Consider the following 14,105-nt stretch of genomic DNA (forward strand, 5'->3'; position numbering starts at 1 on the left):
AACATCAATGTGCAGTTGCCTCTCTCATGCCCTCTACTGGGCACCTGGTCTGAAACCCAGGCATGTGCCCTGACTGAGAATCAAACTGGTGACGCGTTGGTTCACAGGTCAGTGCTCAATCCACTGAGCCACACCAGACAGGGCTACTTTTTAAAATTGAACTCTCTTTCACTTTAACAAAAATAAGTTCCTTTAAGTGCACATTAACATAGACTGAGATACAAATGTTCAATAAATGACCAAAAAAGGTCAACTCTATTTCCGTAATTGAAATGGAAATTAATAAGATTCCATTTTTACCTGTCTAAATGGTAGGGATTTTATACAATGCTAATACTAATTTTGATGGGGAAGAAGCAGGGACAGAAGGACAAATTGTAGGAGTACAAACTGGTACAGCTTTTCGAGAGGGCAGTTTGTAAGTAAGAAAAATCTTAAAATGAGCATACCCAGTGATTCAAAATTAATTCTAACTAGTAACTTAACCTAAGGAAATCTGCACCAAGATCTAGCTGCAACATGTTCAAGGAATGAGTTGGTTAAACAAATTATAATATAAAAATAAAATAAACTATGCTACCACTTAAAATCATATTATAGAAACATATGAATAAGTCTGGAAAGATGGTCATGATATGTGGTGTAATGGGAAAAAAGAGGCCGTTACAAAGCAGTGTTAGAGGGTGGTCTTATGGAGTATGTATGCATCTGTATGAACGAGTTAAGGGGATTTTAAAAACTTTACTAAGTTTTAATTTACATATCATAAGATATACACATTTAAAGTATACAATTCAATGATTTTAAATAAGCTTACAGAGTTGTGCAATTGCCGTATTTCAGTTACAGGGATTTTTTTCTCATTTACCTATATTTTCTTGTACATCTGTGGTAGGTGTGTATAACTGGTAATTTTTAAAGTTAGATCCATTTTTTTACTACTGACTTGTTTAAAAAAAAAAAAAGAGGCAAAATCCGAAGTGGCAAAATAATTATGTCAGCTGAAACATATTTCCAAAGAACAAAAGAGTTAGCAAGAGTGTACATGTTAATTCTCACAGAAGGATTGAAGACTCACAGAGACTGACAGACCTGCTTTTGGTCTGTATGTGTGCCTATTTGCAAAAGGGGTTTCCTCTTCTACCTCCACCTGCCCTCCTTTTCTCTGACTGTGTTGATCCTCTCGACATATTTCAGCTTAAAAAAATACGGGATTTTAGTTCGGGAGCCATTTAAATTTCTAATTCAACTTTAATTCTGAAAAGTAAGTGAAATTAGCCTTGATAAACATAAGGACAATGAGTTCAAGAAATAAATGTAAACATCGAATCAGAAAAAGTAATGGAATGGATTGTTTTTTGAAAGATCAACTCGTAACAAACAGTTGTTATAGCTATGGAAACCATAGGGTCTGTACCAGGTAAATACTGAATTGTTGGGCGAAACCACAATTTTCCACCTTTAAACATTTTATGCCATCATTGAGAAATCAGGCCTAAAAATGACCTAAAATAAAGATGAGATTTGAAGTTTTCTAAAGTTTTATCCTACCCAAACACATTTTGCTTTACAGAAATAGAAGTAGAACATACACCTCTGTTTCACTGTTAACATGTAAGCTAGTGCTGGAATAAATATGAACATATTTGAGAGGAGGGTGAAATGCCAAAGCCCTTCCATGTCAGAAAAAAAATCCAAAGTTACATTTTTCACGCAGTGGGGTCACAGAATATTGTGAAATGAGATACCAGTTTTCTCTACTTCAATCTTTTTATTTTAGGAGTGAAAACATTAGAAAGATTATGTTTTGCCCTGGTAGTTTTATTAGCTAGGTAGAGTCAAAATGCTTAAATCAAATCTTTCATTCTCTTCTTAATCGCCTCCTTTTTTTCTTTTAATCCTTGCTCATATTGGAGGCAATAAAATAGCCTTTTGGAACCGAAGTGTTTGGTTTCTAATCCTGAATTGCCACCTAACTAGTTATGTAATTTTGAGTAAGTCAGTTATTAATCTTTCTGGTTCTTAGGGGAAGAACTAACAAAATTTACTTCTTCGCAGTTTGTAATGGTTGAGATATTAATATGCAAACTGCTTAATACAATGCCTGGCACATAGTAAGCATTTGATAAGCAGTGTAAATAAAGTTTTGAAGTAGTAACATGATAGGCAGGAATGTGACTAAAAAATTATGCACCAAGGGGTCAAAGAAGTTGAATTTGCATGTGGAAGCTGGAAAGAGAGAAAGGGAGCATGGGGTGACCATGGTGGAATTGGTAGCCTTAGAGTGTTAGTAGTAGTAAGTTTCAAAATCCATATTCCCTGAGCCAAGGTGAGAAGGAGAGGGACAGCCATCTTTCTATACTTGTCTGCCCAGGACAACAAATAAAAGAGCTGAAACCTGAAGTGTAGCTAGAAATAGCAAGGGATTAAGAAGTTGTGAAATAAGCCAGATAGTGAAAGAAAAATACCATACTAGCTCTCACCTTAAGTGGAACCTAATCAACAAAACAAACAGGCAAACAGCAGACAATGAAATTAACAATCTGACAGTAGGGGAGGTGGGAAGGGATAATGGGGGGAAAGAGGGAAGGGTTTTCAGGAACAACTATAAAGGACACACAGACAAAACCAAGGGGGCGTGGAATCAGTGGAGGAAGGTGGGGATGGCTCATGTGGTGGGTGGGGGAGGGTGGGGGGAAATGCAGACAACTGTACTTGAACAACAATAAAATTAAAAAAACAATTTTAATTACAAAAAGAGAAGATGTGTTTGGCTTCCTTGGGAAAACCTAGGTAGATGAGAGACTGACCAGTGCACAGAAGGAAAGAAGGAAATTTATAGGAATATTTGTCTTACTTAACAAAATAAGTGGAGAACTAAAAAATACTCTTAACACAAATATTCCTATAAAATTATTTTAAAACACAATTCTTCATACACTTAAAAGTCTGGCCTAGCCCTGGCTGGTGTGTCTTAGTGGGTTGAGTGCTGGCCTGTGAACCAACAAGTCTCTGGTTCGATTCCCCATTGGGGCACATGCCTGGGTTTCTGGCCAGGTTCCCAGTTGGGGGCATGTGAGAGGCAACCAACCAATTGATGTTTCTCTTCTTCTCCCTCCCTTCCCCTCTCTCTGAAAATAAATAAAATCTTTAAAAAAGAGGCTGGCCTAAGTATGATGTGGTTTATAATGCCCTATTAAACAGTTGAAGACCAGAGTGTTTGGTTCTGGACTCAGAGCCGCAAGTTTCTGTGGGTAGCTGCAGGCATCCCTGTTCACCATTGGTGAATAAAGAGGCCTTTGTCTAAGTGTTTATGGCATTTTGTCACTTTTTTCAAATTTTTCCAAAGTTAGCATAACCGTGACAGCACTTCCTAAGAGTTCTATGGACCCCTTCTTCTGAGATGACTGTGTTTCATATGCATAATCTCTCTTAAGCAGAAGAGACTATTGGAAATTAGAATTTTTATGCTATGCTCTTGGTCCCTCAGAATATCCAAACAGAGTTGACTGGATTTAGAGCTGGAAGGGAGTTTAGAAGTTCGTCATTTTACAAAAGGAAAAACTGAGACTCAAGAAGTAAACTGGTTTGCCCAGGGCACAGTGTTTACATTAGTATATACTTAGCAACAGGTAGTCGATCTGCATAGAAGATTCATTTATTTAGCACTTGCTATGCAAGGACTGAAAGGTGAGGCCTTTGATGTACAAAGAAACTTCCAGGAAGTAGGAGGAAACACTTTTTGAGAAGGAAACAGTTTTTAATCAGCCATTCAAGTGTTGTTAAAAGCTCTCTTGGGATGTAGGTAAGATACTTACACTATAAAACAGAGGCATATTATAACACTACGTTGCATATAGTAAACGTCATGTGGATTCAAGGCCTGTACGTTATAGGTCTTTGCTACTCAATCTGTGGTCCATGGAACAGCAACAAAGGAAAACACCTGGGAGCTGTTAAAATGGCAGAACTTCTAATATTCAAAATTTATAAAGAAATACAACTTGACACAAAAATGCCTCAAACAATCCAATTAAAAAATAAGCAGAGGACCTGAATAGATATTTTTCCCAAGAAGACATATAAAAAGATGCCCAATGCCACCAGTCATCAGAAAAATGCATATTAAACCCCAATGAGATACTACTGACAACTGGCGGAATGGCTATCCTGAATAAATCAACAAAAAAAATAGAATAATTCAGACAGAAAAAGAGAAATACCTATGAAGTTGCTTATATGTAGACTATAAAGAACAATGTCAACAAACAAACAAAAAAGGAATAGACTCACAGAGAACAAACTGACAGTTGCCAGAGGGAAGGGAGGTTTGGGAGACTCGGGTGAAAATGGAGAAGTGATTACGAAGAACAAATTGGTAGTTACAAAATAGTCACAGGGATATAAAGCACAGTATAGGGAATATGGTCAATAATATTGTAATAACCATATGTGGTGCCAGGTGGGTACTAGATTTATTGGGAGATCGCTTTGTAAATTATATAAATGTCTAACCACTATGCTGTACTCATGAAACTAATAAATAAGATTGAATGTTAACTATAACTGAAAAATAAAAAGTAAAGTAAGAATCCTATATACTTACACACAAAAAAATGCAAAACCTCATATCCCCAGAATCTACTGAATCAGGATTTTTCATTTTAATAAAGTGATGAAGGGTGGCATTTAGAAATTTGACCTAAGGGTGTGCAGTAAGAATAAGGGAAAACAGAGTCTGAAGTAAGAACATAGGTTTGATTGTTTACCACTTCTCCTTCCCTTTTAATTGAAAACTTTTATGCATATATAATTCACTTTATATTATATCATTTATTTTAATCTTTAATTGTTTACATATAGAGAACTTATACATGTACAATTCTTTATACCTTGACAGTTTTTCTTAAATTCTCTCAATAATTTGATTCCTTTTTTTTAAAGTATATTTTACTGATTATACTGTTACATTTGTCCCATTTTTTTCTCCCTTTAATTTCCCTCTGCCATGCACTGCTCATCCCACCAGCATTACCCCACCCACCTTAGTTCATATCCATGGGTTGTATAGGTAATTTCCTTAGCTCCTGCACTTTCTATACTATTCTTAACCTCCCCCTGTCTATTTTGTACCTACTATTTATGCTGCTTATTTCCTATACGATTTCCCTGTTCATCCCTCTCTCCTCCCCATGGATAACGCTCCCTGTGATCTACATTTCTGTGGTTTTGTTCCTGTTCTAGTTGTTTGCTTAGTTTGTCTGTGTTTTTATTTTTGTTTTAAGTTCAGTTGTTGGTAGCTGTGAATCTGTTGTCATTTTACTGTTCACAGTTTTGATCTTCTTTTTCTTAGACAAGTCCCTTTAACATTTCACATAATAAGGGCTTGGTGATTATGAATTCCTTTAACTTGACCTTCTCTGGGAAGCACTTATCTGCCTTTCTATGCTAAATGATAGCTATACTGGATAGAATCATCTTGGGTTTATGTCCTTGCCTTTAATACCTTGGAATACTTCTTTCCAGCCCCTTCTTGCCAGTAAGGTTTCTTTTGAGAAATCAGCTGATAGTCTTATGGGAACTCCATTGAAGGTAACTGTGTCTTTTTCTCTTCCTGCTTTAAAATTCTCTCCTTATCTTTAATCTTGAGTAACTTAATTATGATGTGCCTTGGTGTGTGCTTCCTTGGGTCCAACTTCTTTGGGATTCTCTGAGCTTCCTGGACTTCCTGGCAGTCTATTTCCTTTGTCAGATTAGGAAAGTTCTCCTTCATTATTTTTTCAAATAAGTTTTCAATCTCTTGCCCTTCCTCTTCTCCTTCCGGCACCCCTATGATATGGGTGCCAGAGCATTTAAAGTTGTCCCAGAGGTCCTTAAGCCTCTCCTCAATTTTGTTGCCACTTCTGGCCAAGATGGAGGCATGCCTCCTCGCACAACCAAAACAAGGACCACGACAATTTAAAAACAAAAACAACAAGAACTGACAGAAAATCAAACTGTATGGAAGTCTGAAAAACAAGGAGTTAAAGAAGACACACTCATCCAGACCAGTAGGAGGGGAGGAGATGGCGTGTGGGGAGGACTCACAGCAAAGCTGCGATGGGACAAGCAAGGCAGTGGCTGGCAGCGGCACAAATGTGGGACCCAGCGCCAAATGGTGGAGTGGAGCACACAAGGCTGAGCTGGCTGGCAAGACTATGGTGGTGACTGGTGGAGTAGGCAGTCCCACATTTGTGCACAGGTAAACTGGGAGGAACAACTGGGGGCGAGACAGAAAGAGCAACCCAGAGCTCCATCGCAGGGAAATCAAGCCTCAAACCACTGATTAGAAACACTTGTGGAGGTTGAGGAAGCAGAGGGAGAAACTCCCAGCCTCACATGAAAGTCCACTGGAGGGACCCACAGGGTCCTAGAATGTACACAAGCCCACCCACCCAGGAACCAGCACCAGAAGGGCCCAATTTGCTGTGGGAAGCAGGGGAAGTGACTGCAAGCTGGCAGAGAGCAGAGCAAGCAACATTGTGCCTTCTAGGACCACCGCCTCTGTTGAGGTCCAAAACAGATGTTGAAAAGGGACAATCCCGAACGAGCCCTGGATAAAGTTAGGCTGACCAGGAACAGGGAAATTTTTACTTCCTAAAAGGGCTAACCGCCAACTACACAAAGAGCCTTTTGAATTTCCCTAATAAGCCAATGGCAATCAGCTGTTTAGAGCTAGCCAATAGCTAACAGCCACATCCCTAATAAGCCAATGGCAATCAGCTGTATAGAGCTAGCCAATAGCTAACAGCCACATCTGCTTCTGTTCAAAGCTTGCTTGCATACCCCTATATAAGGACATAGCTGTAAGCACCGGGTGCGGTTCTCATCTGCAGCTCTCCTGAGCATAGTGTCCTCGGACACTCAGAGAGCTCGCCCCTGCGCAGGTAAAACTTGGCCAATAAAGTAACATCTTGAAAATTCTGAAAGTCTCTGAACCTCTGTTTCTCGTGATGGCGAATGCAACACCTCATATACAGCATTACAACCCAGTGATGTAGCTTACCTCGCCCTGGTGAACACCTAAGGCACAGCCCTTCACTATGTAATAGGTACATCAAGACCAAAAAAAAAAATGGCCCAAATGAAAGAACAGATCAAAGCTCCAGAAAAAATATAACTAAGCGACAAAGAGATAGCCAACCTATCAGATGCACAGTTCAAAACACTGGTAATCAGGAAGCTCACAGAATAATTTGAATTTGGTCATTCTTAAATTAAAAAATGAGAGCTACACTAAGTGAAATAAAGGAAAATGTATAGGAAGTCAGTAGTGATGAGAAGGAAACTGGGACTTAAATCAATGGATTGGACCAGAAGGAAGAAAGAAACATCCAATCAGAAAATAATGAAGAAATAAGAATTCAAAAAAAAATGAGGAGAGGCTTAGGAACCTCCAGGACATCTTTAAATGTTCCGACATCTGAATTATAGGGGTACCAGAAGGAGATGAGTAAAAGCAACAAGTGGAAAAAATATTTGAACAAATAATAAAGGAGAACTTCCCCAATCTGGCAATAGAAATAGATTTTCAGGAAGTCCAGGAAGCTCTCAGAGTCCCAAAGAAGTTGGACCCAAGGAGGAACACACCAAGGCACATCATCATTACATTAGCCAAGATTAAAATGAAGGAGAGAATCCTGGAAGCAGCAAGAGAAAAGGAGACAATTACCTTCAAAGGAGTTCCCATCAGACTGTCAGCTGATTTCTCAAAAAAGACCTTACAGGCAAGAAGGAGCTGGAAAGAAGTATTCCAAGTTATGAAAGGCAGGGACCTACATCCAAGATTGTTCTATCCAGCAAAGCTTTTGTTTAGAATGGAAGGGCAGAAAAAGTGCTTCTCAGATAAGGTCAAATTAAAGGAGTTCATCATCACCCAGCCCTTTTATATGAAATGTTAAAGTAACGTATCTAAAAAAAAAGAAGATAAAAAATATGAACAGTAAAATGACAGCAAACTCGCAATTATTAACAACCACACCTAAAACAAAAACAAAACAAAACTAAGCAAACAACTAGAACAGGAGCAGAACCACAGAAATGGAGATCACATGGAGGGTTATCAACAGGCAATTGGGAGGGGGAGAGCGGGAGAAAAGGTACAGAGAATAAGTAGCATAGATGGTAGGTGGAAAATAGAGGGAGGGTAAGAACATATAGGAAATGTAGAAGCCAAAGAACTCATATGTATGACCCATGGACATGAACTAAAGGGGGGAATGTGGGTGGGAAGGGGTGTGCAGGGTGGAGGGGCATGAAGGAGGGAAATGGGACAACTGTAATAGCATAATAGATAAAATATATTATAAATAAATAAATAAATATATTGTAGTCCTCTTGGTTGTATGAGGAGGGAAAATGTATCTACCTATGCCTCCATATTGGCGGAAAGTCCTGATGTATTTTGGAGATCAAAGCCTTGTCCAAGTTATCATTAGCAAATATTTTTTCCAGTATAGTTGGTTGCCTTTTCATTTTGCTGATGTTTTCTTTAGCTGTGCAGAAAGTTTTTATTTTGATGAAGTAGCATTTGTATATTCTTTCCTTTATGTTCCTTGCTCTAGGGTATATATTGGTGAAAATATTGCTGTGCAGAATATCTGAAATTTTCCTGCCTTTGTTCTCTTCTCTGGCTTTTATGGTGTCATGACAAATATTTAACTTTTTAATCTACTTTGAATTTATTTTTGTGTATGGTATAAGTTGGTTATTGAGTTTCATTTTTTTTTTTTTTTGCATATAGCTGTCCAGATGTCCCAACATCATTTGTTGAAGAGGCTACTTTTACTCCATTTTATGCTTCTGTCCACTTTGTCAAATATTAATTGACCATAGAGACTTGGGTTTATTTCTGGGCTCTCTGTTCCATTGGTCTATGTGTCTGTTCTTATGACAGTACCATGCTGTTTTGATTACAGTGGCCTTGTTATAGTTTGATGTCAGGTGATCCCTCCTACTTTGTTTGTCTTTCTCAAAATTGCTGCAGTTATTCAGGGTCATTTATGGTTCCATATAAATTTTTGAAGTGTTTGTTCTATATCTGTGAAATATGTAATTGGTATTTTAATAGAGATTGCATTGAATCTATAAATTGCTTTGGGTAATATGACATTTTGATGATGTTAATTGTTTCAATCCATGAACATGGTATATGCTTCCATTTATTTGTGTTTTCCTTAATTTCTTTCTTCAGTGTTGTGTATTTTTCTGAGTATAGTTCTTGTACCTCCTTGGTAAGGTTTATTCCTAGGTATTTTATTTTTCTTGTTGCTATAGCAAATAGGATTTTTTCCTGGTCTGATTCTGATATTTCATTGTTGGTATATAAAAATGCCTTCAGTTTCTGAATATTGACTTTGAATCTGGCTGTTTTGCCAAATTCACTTATTAGGTCAAGTAGTTCTTTCAAATTCATGGATATCAAAAGCATACTATTTAACAATGAATGGGTTGATAATGAGATGAAAGAAGAAATCAAAAGTCTCTGGAAACAAATGAAAATGAACTCACAAAAGTCCAAAACCTAAGGGACACAGTGAAGTCAGTCCCAGGAGGGAAGCTCATAGCAATACAGGCCTACCTAAAAAAAGATAGAAACATTTCAAATAAATGACCTAACACTACCTCTACCAGAAATGGAGGAATAACAACAAACACAGCCCAGAGAGAGTTGAAGGAAGGAAATAACGAAGATTAGAGCAGAATTAAATGACATAGAGAGTAAAAAAAAATTCAAAAGATCAATAAATCCAGAAACTTGTTCTTTGAAAAGATAAAATTGTCAAGCCTTTAACCAGACTCATCAAGATAAAAAGAGGACCCAAATAAATAAAATCAGAAATGAAAGAGGAGAAATTACAGCTGATACCACAGAAGTACAAAGTATTGGAAGAAATTACTACAAACAACTATATGTCAAGACATTTGAAAACCTGAGTGAAATGGACAAATTTCTAGAAAATTATAATCTTCCAAAACTGAATGAATAATAATAAGAAAGCCTGAGCTGACTAATAACATCTAGTGTAATTGAAGAAGTAATTTAAAAAAACCCAGTACACAAAAGCCCTGGACCAGATGGTTTCACAGGAGAATTTTACAAAACATTAAGGAAGAGCTAACCCCTATCCTTCTCAGACTATTTCAAAAAATCTAAGAAGCGGGAGGACTTCCAAACCCTTTTTATGAGGCCAGCATCATCCTAATCCCAAAACCAGATAAAGACACAGCAAAGAAAGGAAACTACAGGCCAATGTTGCTGATAAACATAGATGCTAAAATCCTCAACAAAATATCAACAAACTCCATCCAGCAATACATTAAAAAGATCATACACCATAATCAAGTGGGTTTCATTCCAGGGATGCAAGGATGGCACAATATTTGCAAGTCAATAAATGTTATACATCATATAAACAAAAGGAAAGAAAAAATCACATGATCATATCAATAGATTAGTAAAAAGCATTTGATAAGGTACATCACCCATTTATGATAAAAACACTCAGCAAAGTGGGATTAGAGGGAGCATACCTCAACATAATGAAGGCCATATACAGGAAACCTACAGCCAGTATCATACTCAATGGGCAAAAACTAAAAGCTTTCCTACTAAGATCAGAAACAAAACAAGAATGTCTGCTTTCACATCTATTCAGCATAGTATTGGAAGTCCTAGCCACAGGTATCAGACAAGAAAAAGAAATAAAAGGCATCCAAACTGTAAAGGAGGAAGTAAAACTATCATTGTTGCAGATGACATGATAGTGTACATAGAAAACCCTGTAGACTCCACCAAAAAACTACTCAACCTAATAAGTTAATTTGATTTCTATGTCCTTTTAAATTCTTACTATCTCTTTGTTTAACTTCTCACTGGGACCTGGCTGCTGTGGCTCAGTTGGTTGGAGCATCATCCTGTGCACTGGAAGTTGTGGGGTTGATTTCTGGTCAGGGCACGCACCTACATTTCAGGTTCTATCTCCTGTTGGGGCGTGTACCAGAGGCAACTGATTGATGTCTCTCTCTCACATAGATGTTTCTCTCTCTCTCTTCCTCCCCCTCCCTCCCTCTCTTTCTTTCTCTAAAATCAATAAGCATGTCCTTGGGTGAGGATTAAAAAATAGTTGTCACTGAGATAATCTATTCTTCCCCCTATGCTCTGTGAGCATTCTTATGACCCTTTTTTAAAACTTCGTACCTGGTATTTTGGTTGCTTCCATTTCATTTAACTATTTTTCTAGGGATGCCACTTGTTCTTTCATTTGAGGCACATCTCTTTGTCTCAGTGTATTAAGTAGATTTTATGACTCCCAAACTTGTTATGATGGCTTTATGATGTTGGGCTCAGTGGCGCAATATTCCAGATCACATGAGCTCAGTGCTCCAGGAATGTTTCTTGTGGGTTATGTGCACATTCCTATTGTTGTTGAATCTTGAGTTCAGTTGGCCCTTTCATGGGTGGAGTTAACCCTTCAGGCTGGCTGACTGTAATGATAAACCTTAATCACTGTGTGTGAACTGCTGTGCAGGGGCTTCTCCCAGATGTGGAATTGTTCCCAGCAGGGTCTTGTGCCTGCCAGACTCCCCCACTGGGTGTGCCACTTGTGTGGCTAGTTGGGTCGAGTTCTCATGGTCTGAAGCCCACAACTCATTGTGTTGTTTCTGGGTCCACTTGGGTGGGATTTAGGTACAGGTCAATATCTGACGTTGTGTGTAACTGGCCTTGGGCTAGCTGTCTGAAGCTACTGCACATTCACTGTTTGTGAGTGCATCTACTGGCCCTATGTATATGTGGCAGAGGCCAGACTGTGTACAAGGGTCAGCTTCCTCCAGCTTAAAGCTGAGGTAGATTTGTTGAAGGACTGAGGCTCCCTGAGGTCCATCTGTAACTGTCAGCTACTCTGCCTCCCCCTGAGTTTCCTGGTCTTCCTCCAGAGCCTCCTGAAGAAAGACTGTAGAGTGGACCCATGCTGACCACACACACAGACCCTTCCACAGTTCACAAGCTCAGTAGGGCTGGTGATCTGGGTCTGGAGAACAGGGTGCCCAAGTAGTGGGTGCCCTACTTGGGGCCCATGGTGTCAGGTCCTCAGTGAGAAGAAAGTGGCTTCTACTCCAAAGACATACCACTTAGGCTCTGTCCACGTCTCCAACTCTAGCTCCTCCAGGAGGAGCATGCTGCAGGTTTTGATTGGGTATAGCCAGCTGTCCCTTCTGCAGGAGCTAGCTCAGAGGGGCAGAGCCACTGGGACTCTGGGGGACAGCTCTAAAGAGTCTCTCATTGGGGTAGTGCCAGCCAAACCCACAGGAGGAGGCCAACCACTTCATCTCAATCCCAGACAATAACCTCCAAGGGAGACACTCCAAATGTGCCAGTTCTGAGCAGCATCCCCTTCCTCCACAGAACTGAGCTCAGCAGGTGAGGGCTACTAGGACTTGGTAGGGCAGATCCATTATAGTCTCTTACTAGCAGTGGTACCAGAAAGCTTGTAGGAGGAGAACACTTCTTCCCCTTCCTGGGCAAAGCTTCCAACATCAACTGAAGTTTGCATAGCTGAACAGCTCTCTAACCCCCCACCCCGTGGGACAGAGCTCAGCAGGGTGGGGCCCGCAGGTGTCAGAAAGGCAGGCCAAATGATTCTCCTGTTGGGGACATAGTGCAGACTGAGTTTGCAAGGGGGTTAGGAATAGGCCCTGATCCTGTGATATAGCTACACAAACCAGCTCTTACCTGTCTGATTCCTGGACAAAAGCCTTCCCAGGAAACATGCTCCAAAGGTCCCAGCTCTGCATGTCACTCGATCCCCCTGTGGGACTGAACTCAGCAGGGTGGGGCTAGAGGGAGTGGGAGGTCAGGCCAAGTGATTCAACAGGTGGGGGTGCCAGATGTGCGTTTGAGGTGGAGAAGAATGGTCCCCTTTTCAAAGCTACACAGTTCAATCACTATCTGAGTCTCTGTCAAGAGTTTCTCCAGAAAAAGAGTTCCCCAAATGTCCCCACTGGATGCAGCAGCCAACAGATCCCTCTGCAGGGCCTGAGCATGGCAGACTGGTGTCACCAGTAGTTGGAAGACTGGTCTGTGCACTCCCCAAAGGTCCAATCTGGGTCTTTAGCAGACTTCCTTCTCTCCCAGATGTTCTGAATCCACACTAATTTTCACCACCAGAAGCTACATGGCCTCTTCTTCCCATCTCTGTTGATCTGGGTTGGGGATTCCTCTGTGGGGTTGAGAGCTCATGCTCCTGGCGCGGGGGTGGGGGGAGGAGTTTTGCAGCAACTTTCAAATATACAAAACAGTATTAACTATAGTTACCATGCTTTACATTATATCCTCCAGACTTATTTATTTTTATAACTGGAAGTTTATACCTTTTGATTACCTTCACCCATTTCTCCCACCTCCTATCCTCTGGCAACCATCAATCAGTAAGCTGGGTTTTAAAAAAATTCTACATATGTGAGATCATTCAGTATTTGTCTCTCTGTGTCTGATTTATTTTACTTAGCTTTCAAGGTACATTCAAGTTGCCAAAAGTGCCATAACTTTCTTTTTTAGACTTGAATAATATTTTATCCTACCTTTTTAAATACAGTCATTCATCATTGGATAATTATGTTGTTTCCATGTTTTAGATATTGTAAATAGTGCTGCAATAAATGTGGGGGTGTAATGACATCTTTAAAGAGTTAAAAGATAAAACTATCAACCAAGAATTCTATGTCCAGCAAAATAATCCTTCAACAGTTAAAGTGAAATAAACGTATTCCCAGATAGATAAAAACTGAGAGAATACATTACCAGTAGGCCACCAATACAAAAAAATACTAAAAGAAATTCTTTAGGCTGAGGAGACATATCACCAAGTGATAACTCAGATCTATATGGATAAATGAATATAACTAGAAGTTGACATGGTTAATATAATTTAAAACTTATAGTCATTAAATTACACTATTAGGAAAATGAACAGGTAAACCACAAATTGGAAGAAAAGATTTGCAAAACATAAATGACAAAAGACTTGTATCCAAAATACATAAAGATGCCAGAGAGGGGGTTTGGA

This window comes from Artibeus jamaicensis, unplaced genomic scaffold, assembly GCF_021234435.1.
Source record: "Artibeus jamaicensis isolate MK-2021 breed Jamaican fruit bat unplaced genomic scaffold, CSHL_Jam_final scaffold_286, whole genome shotgun sequence".
In the NCBI taxonomy this organism is placed as follows: domain Eukaryota; kingdom Metazoa; phylum Chordata; class Mammalia; order Chiroptera; family Phyllostomidae; genus Artibeus; species Artibeus jamaicensis.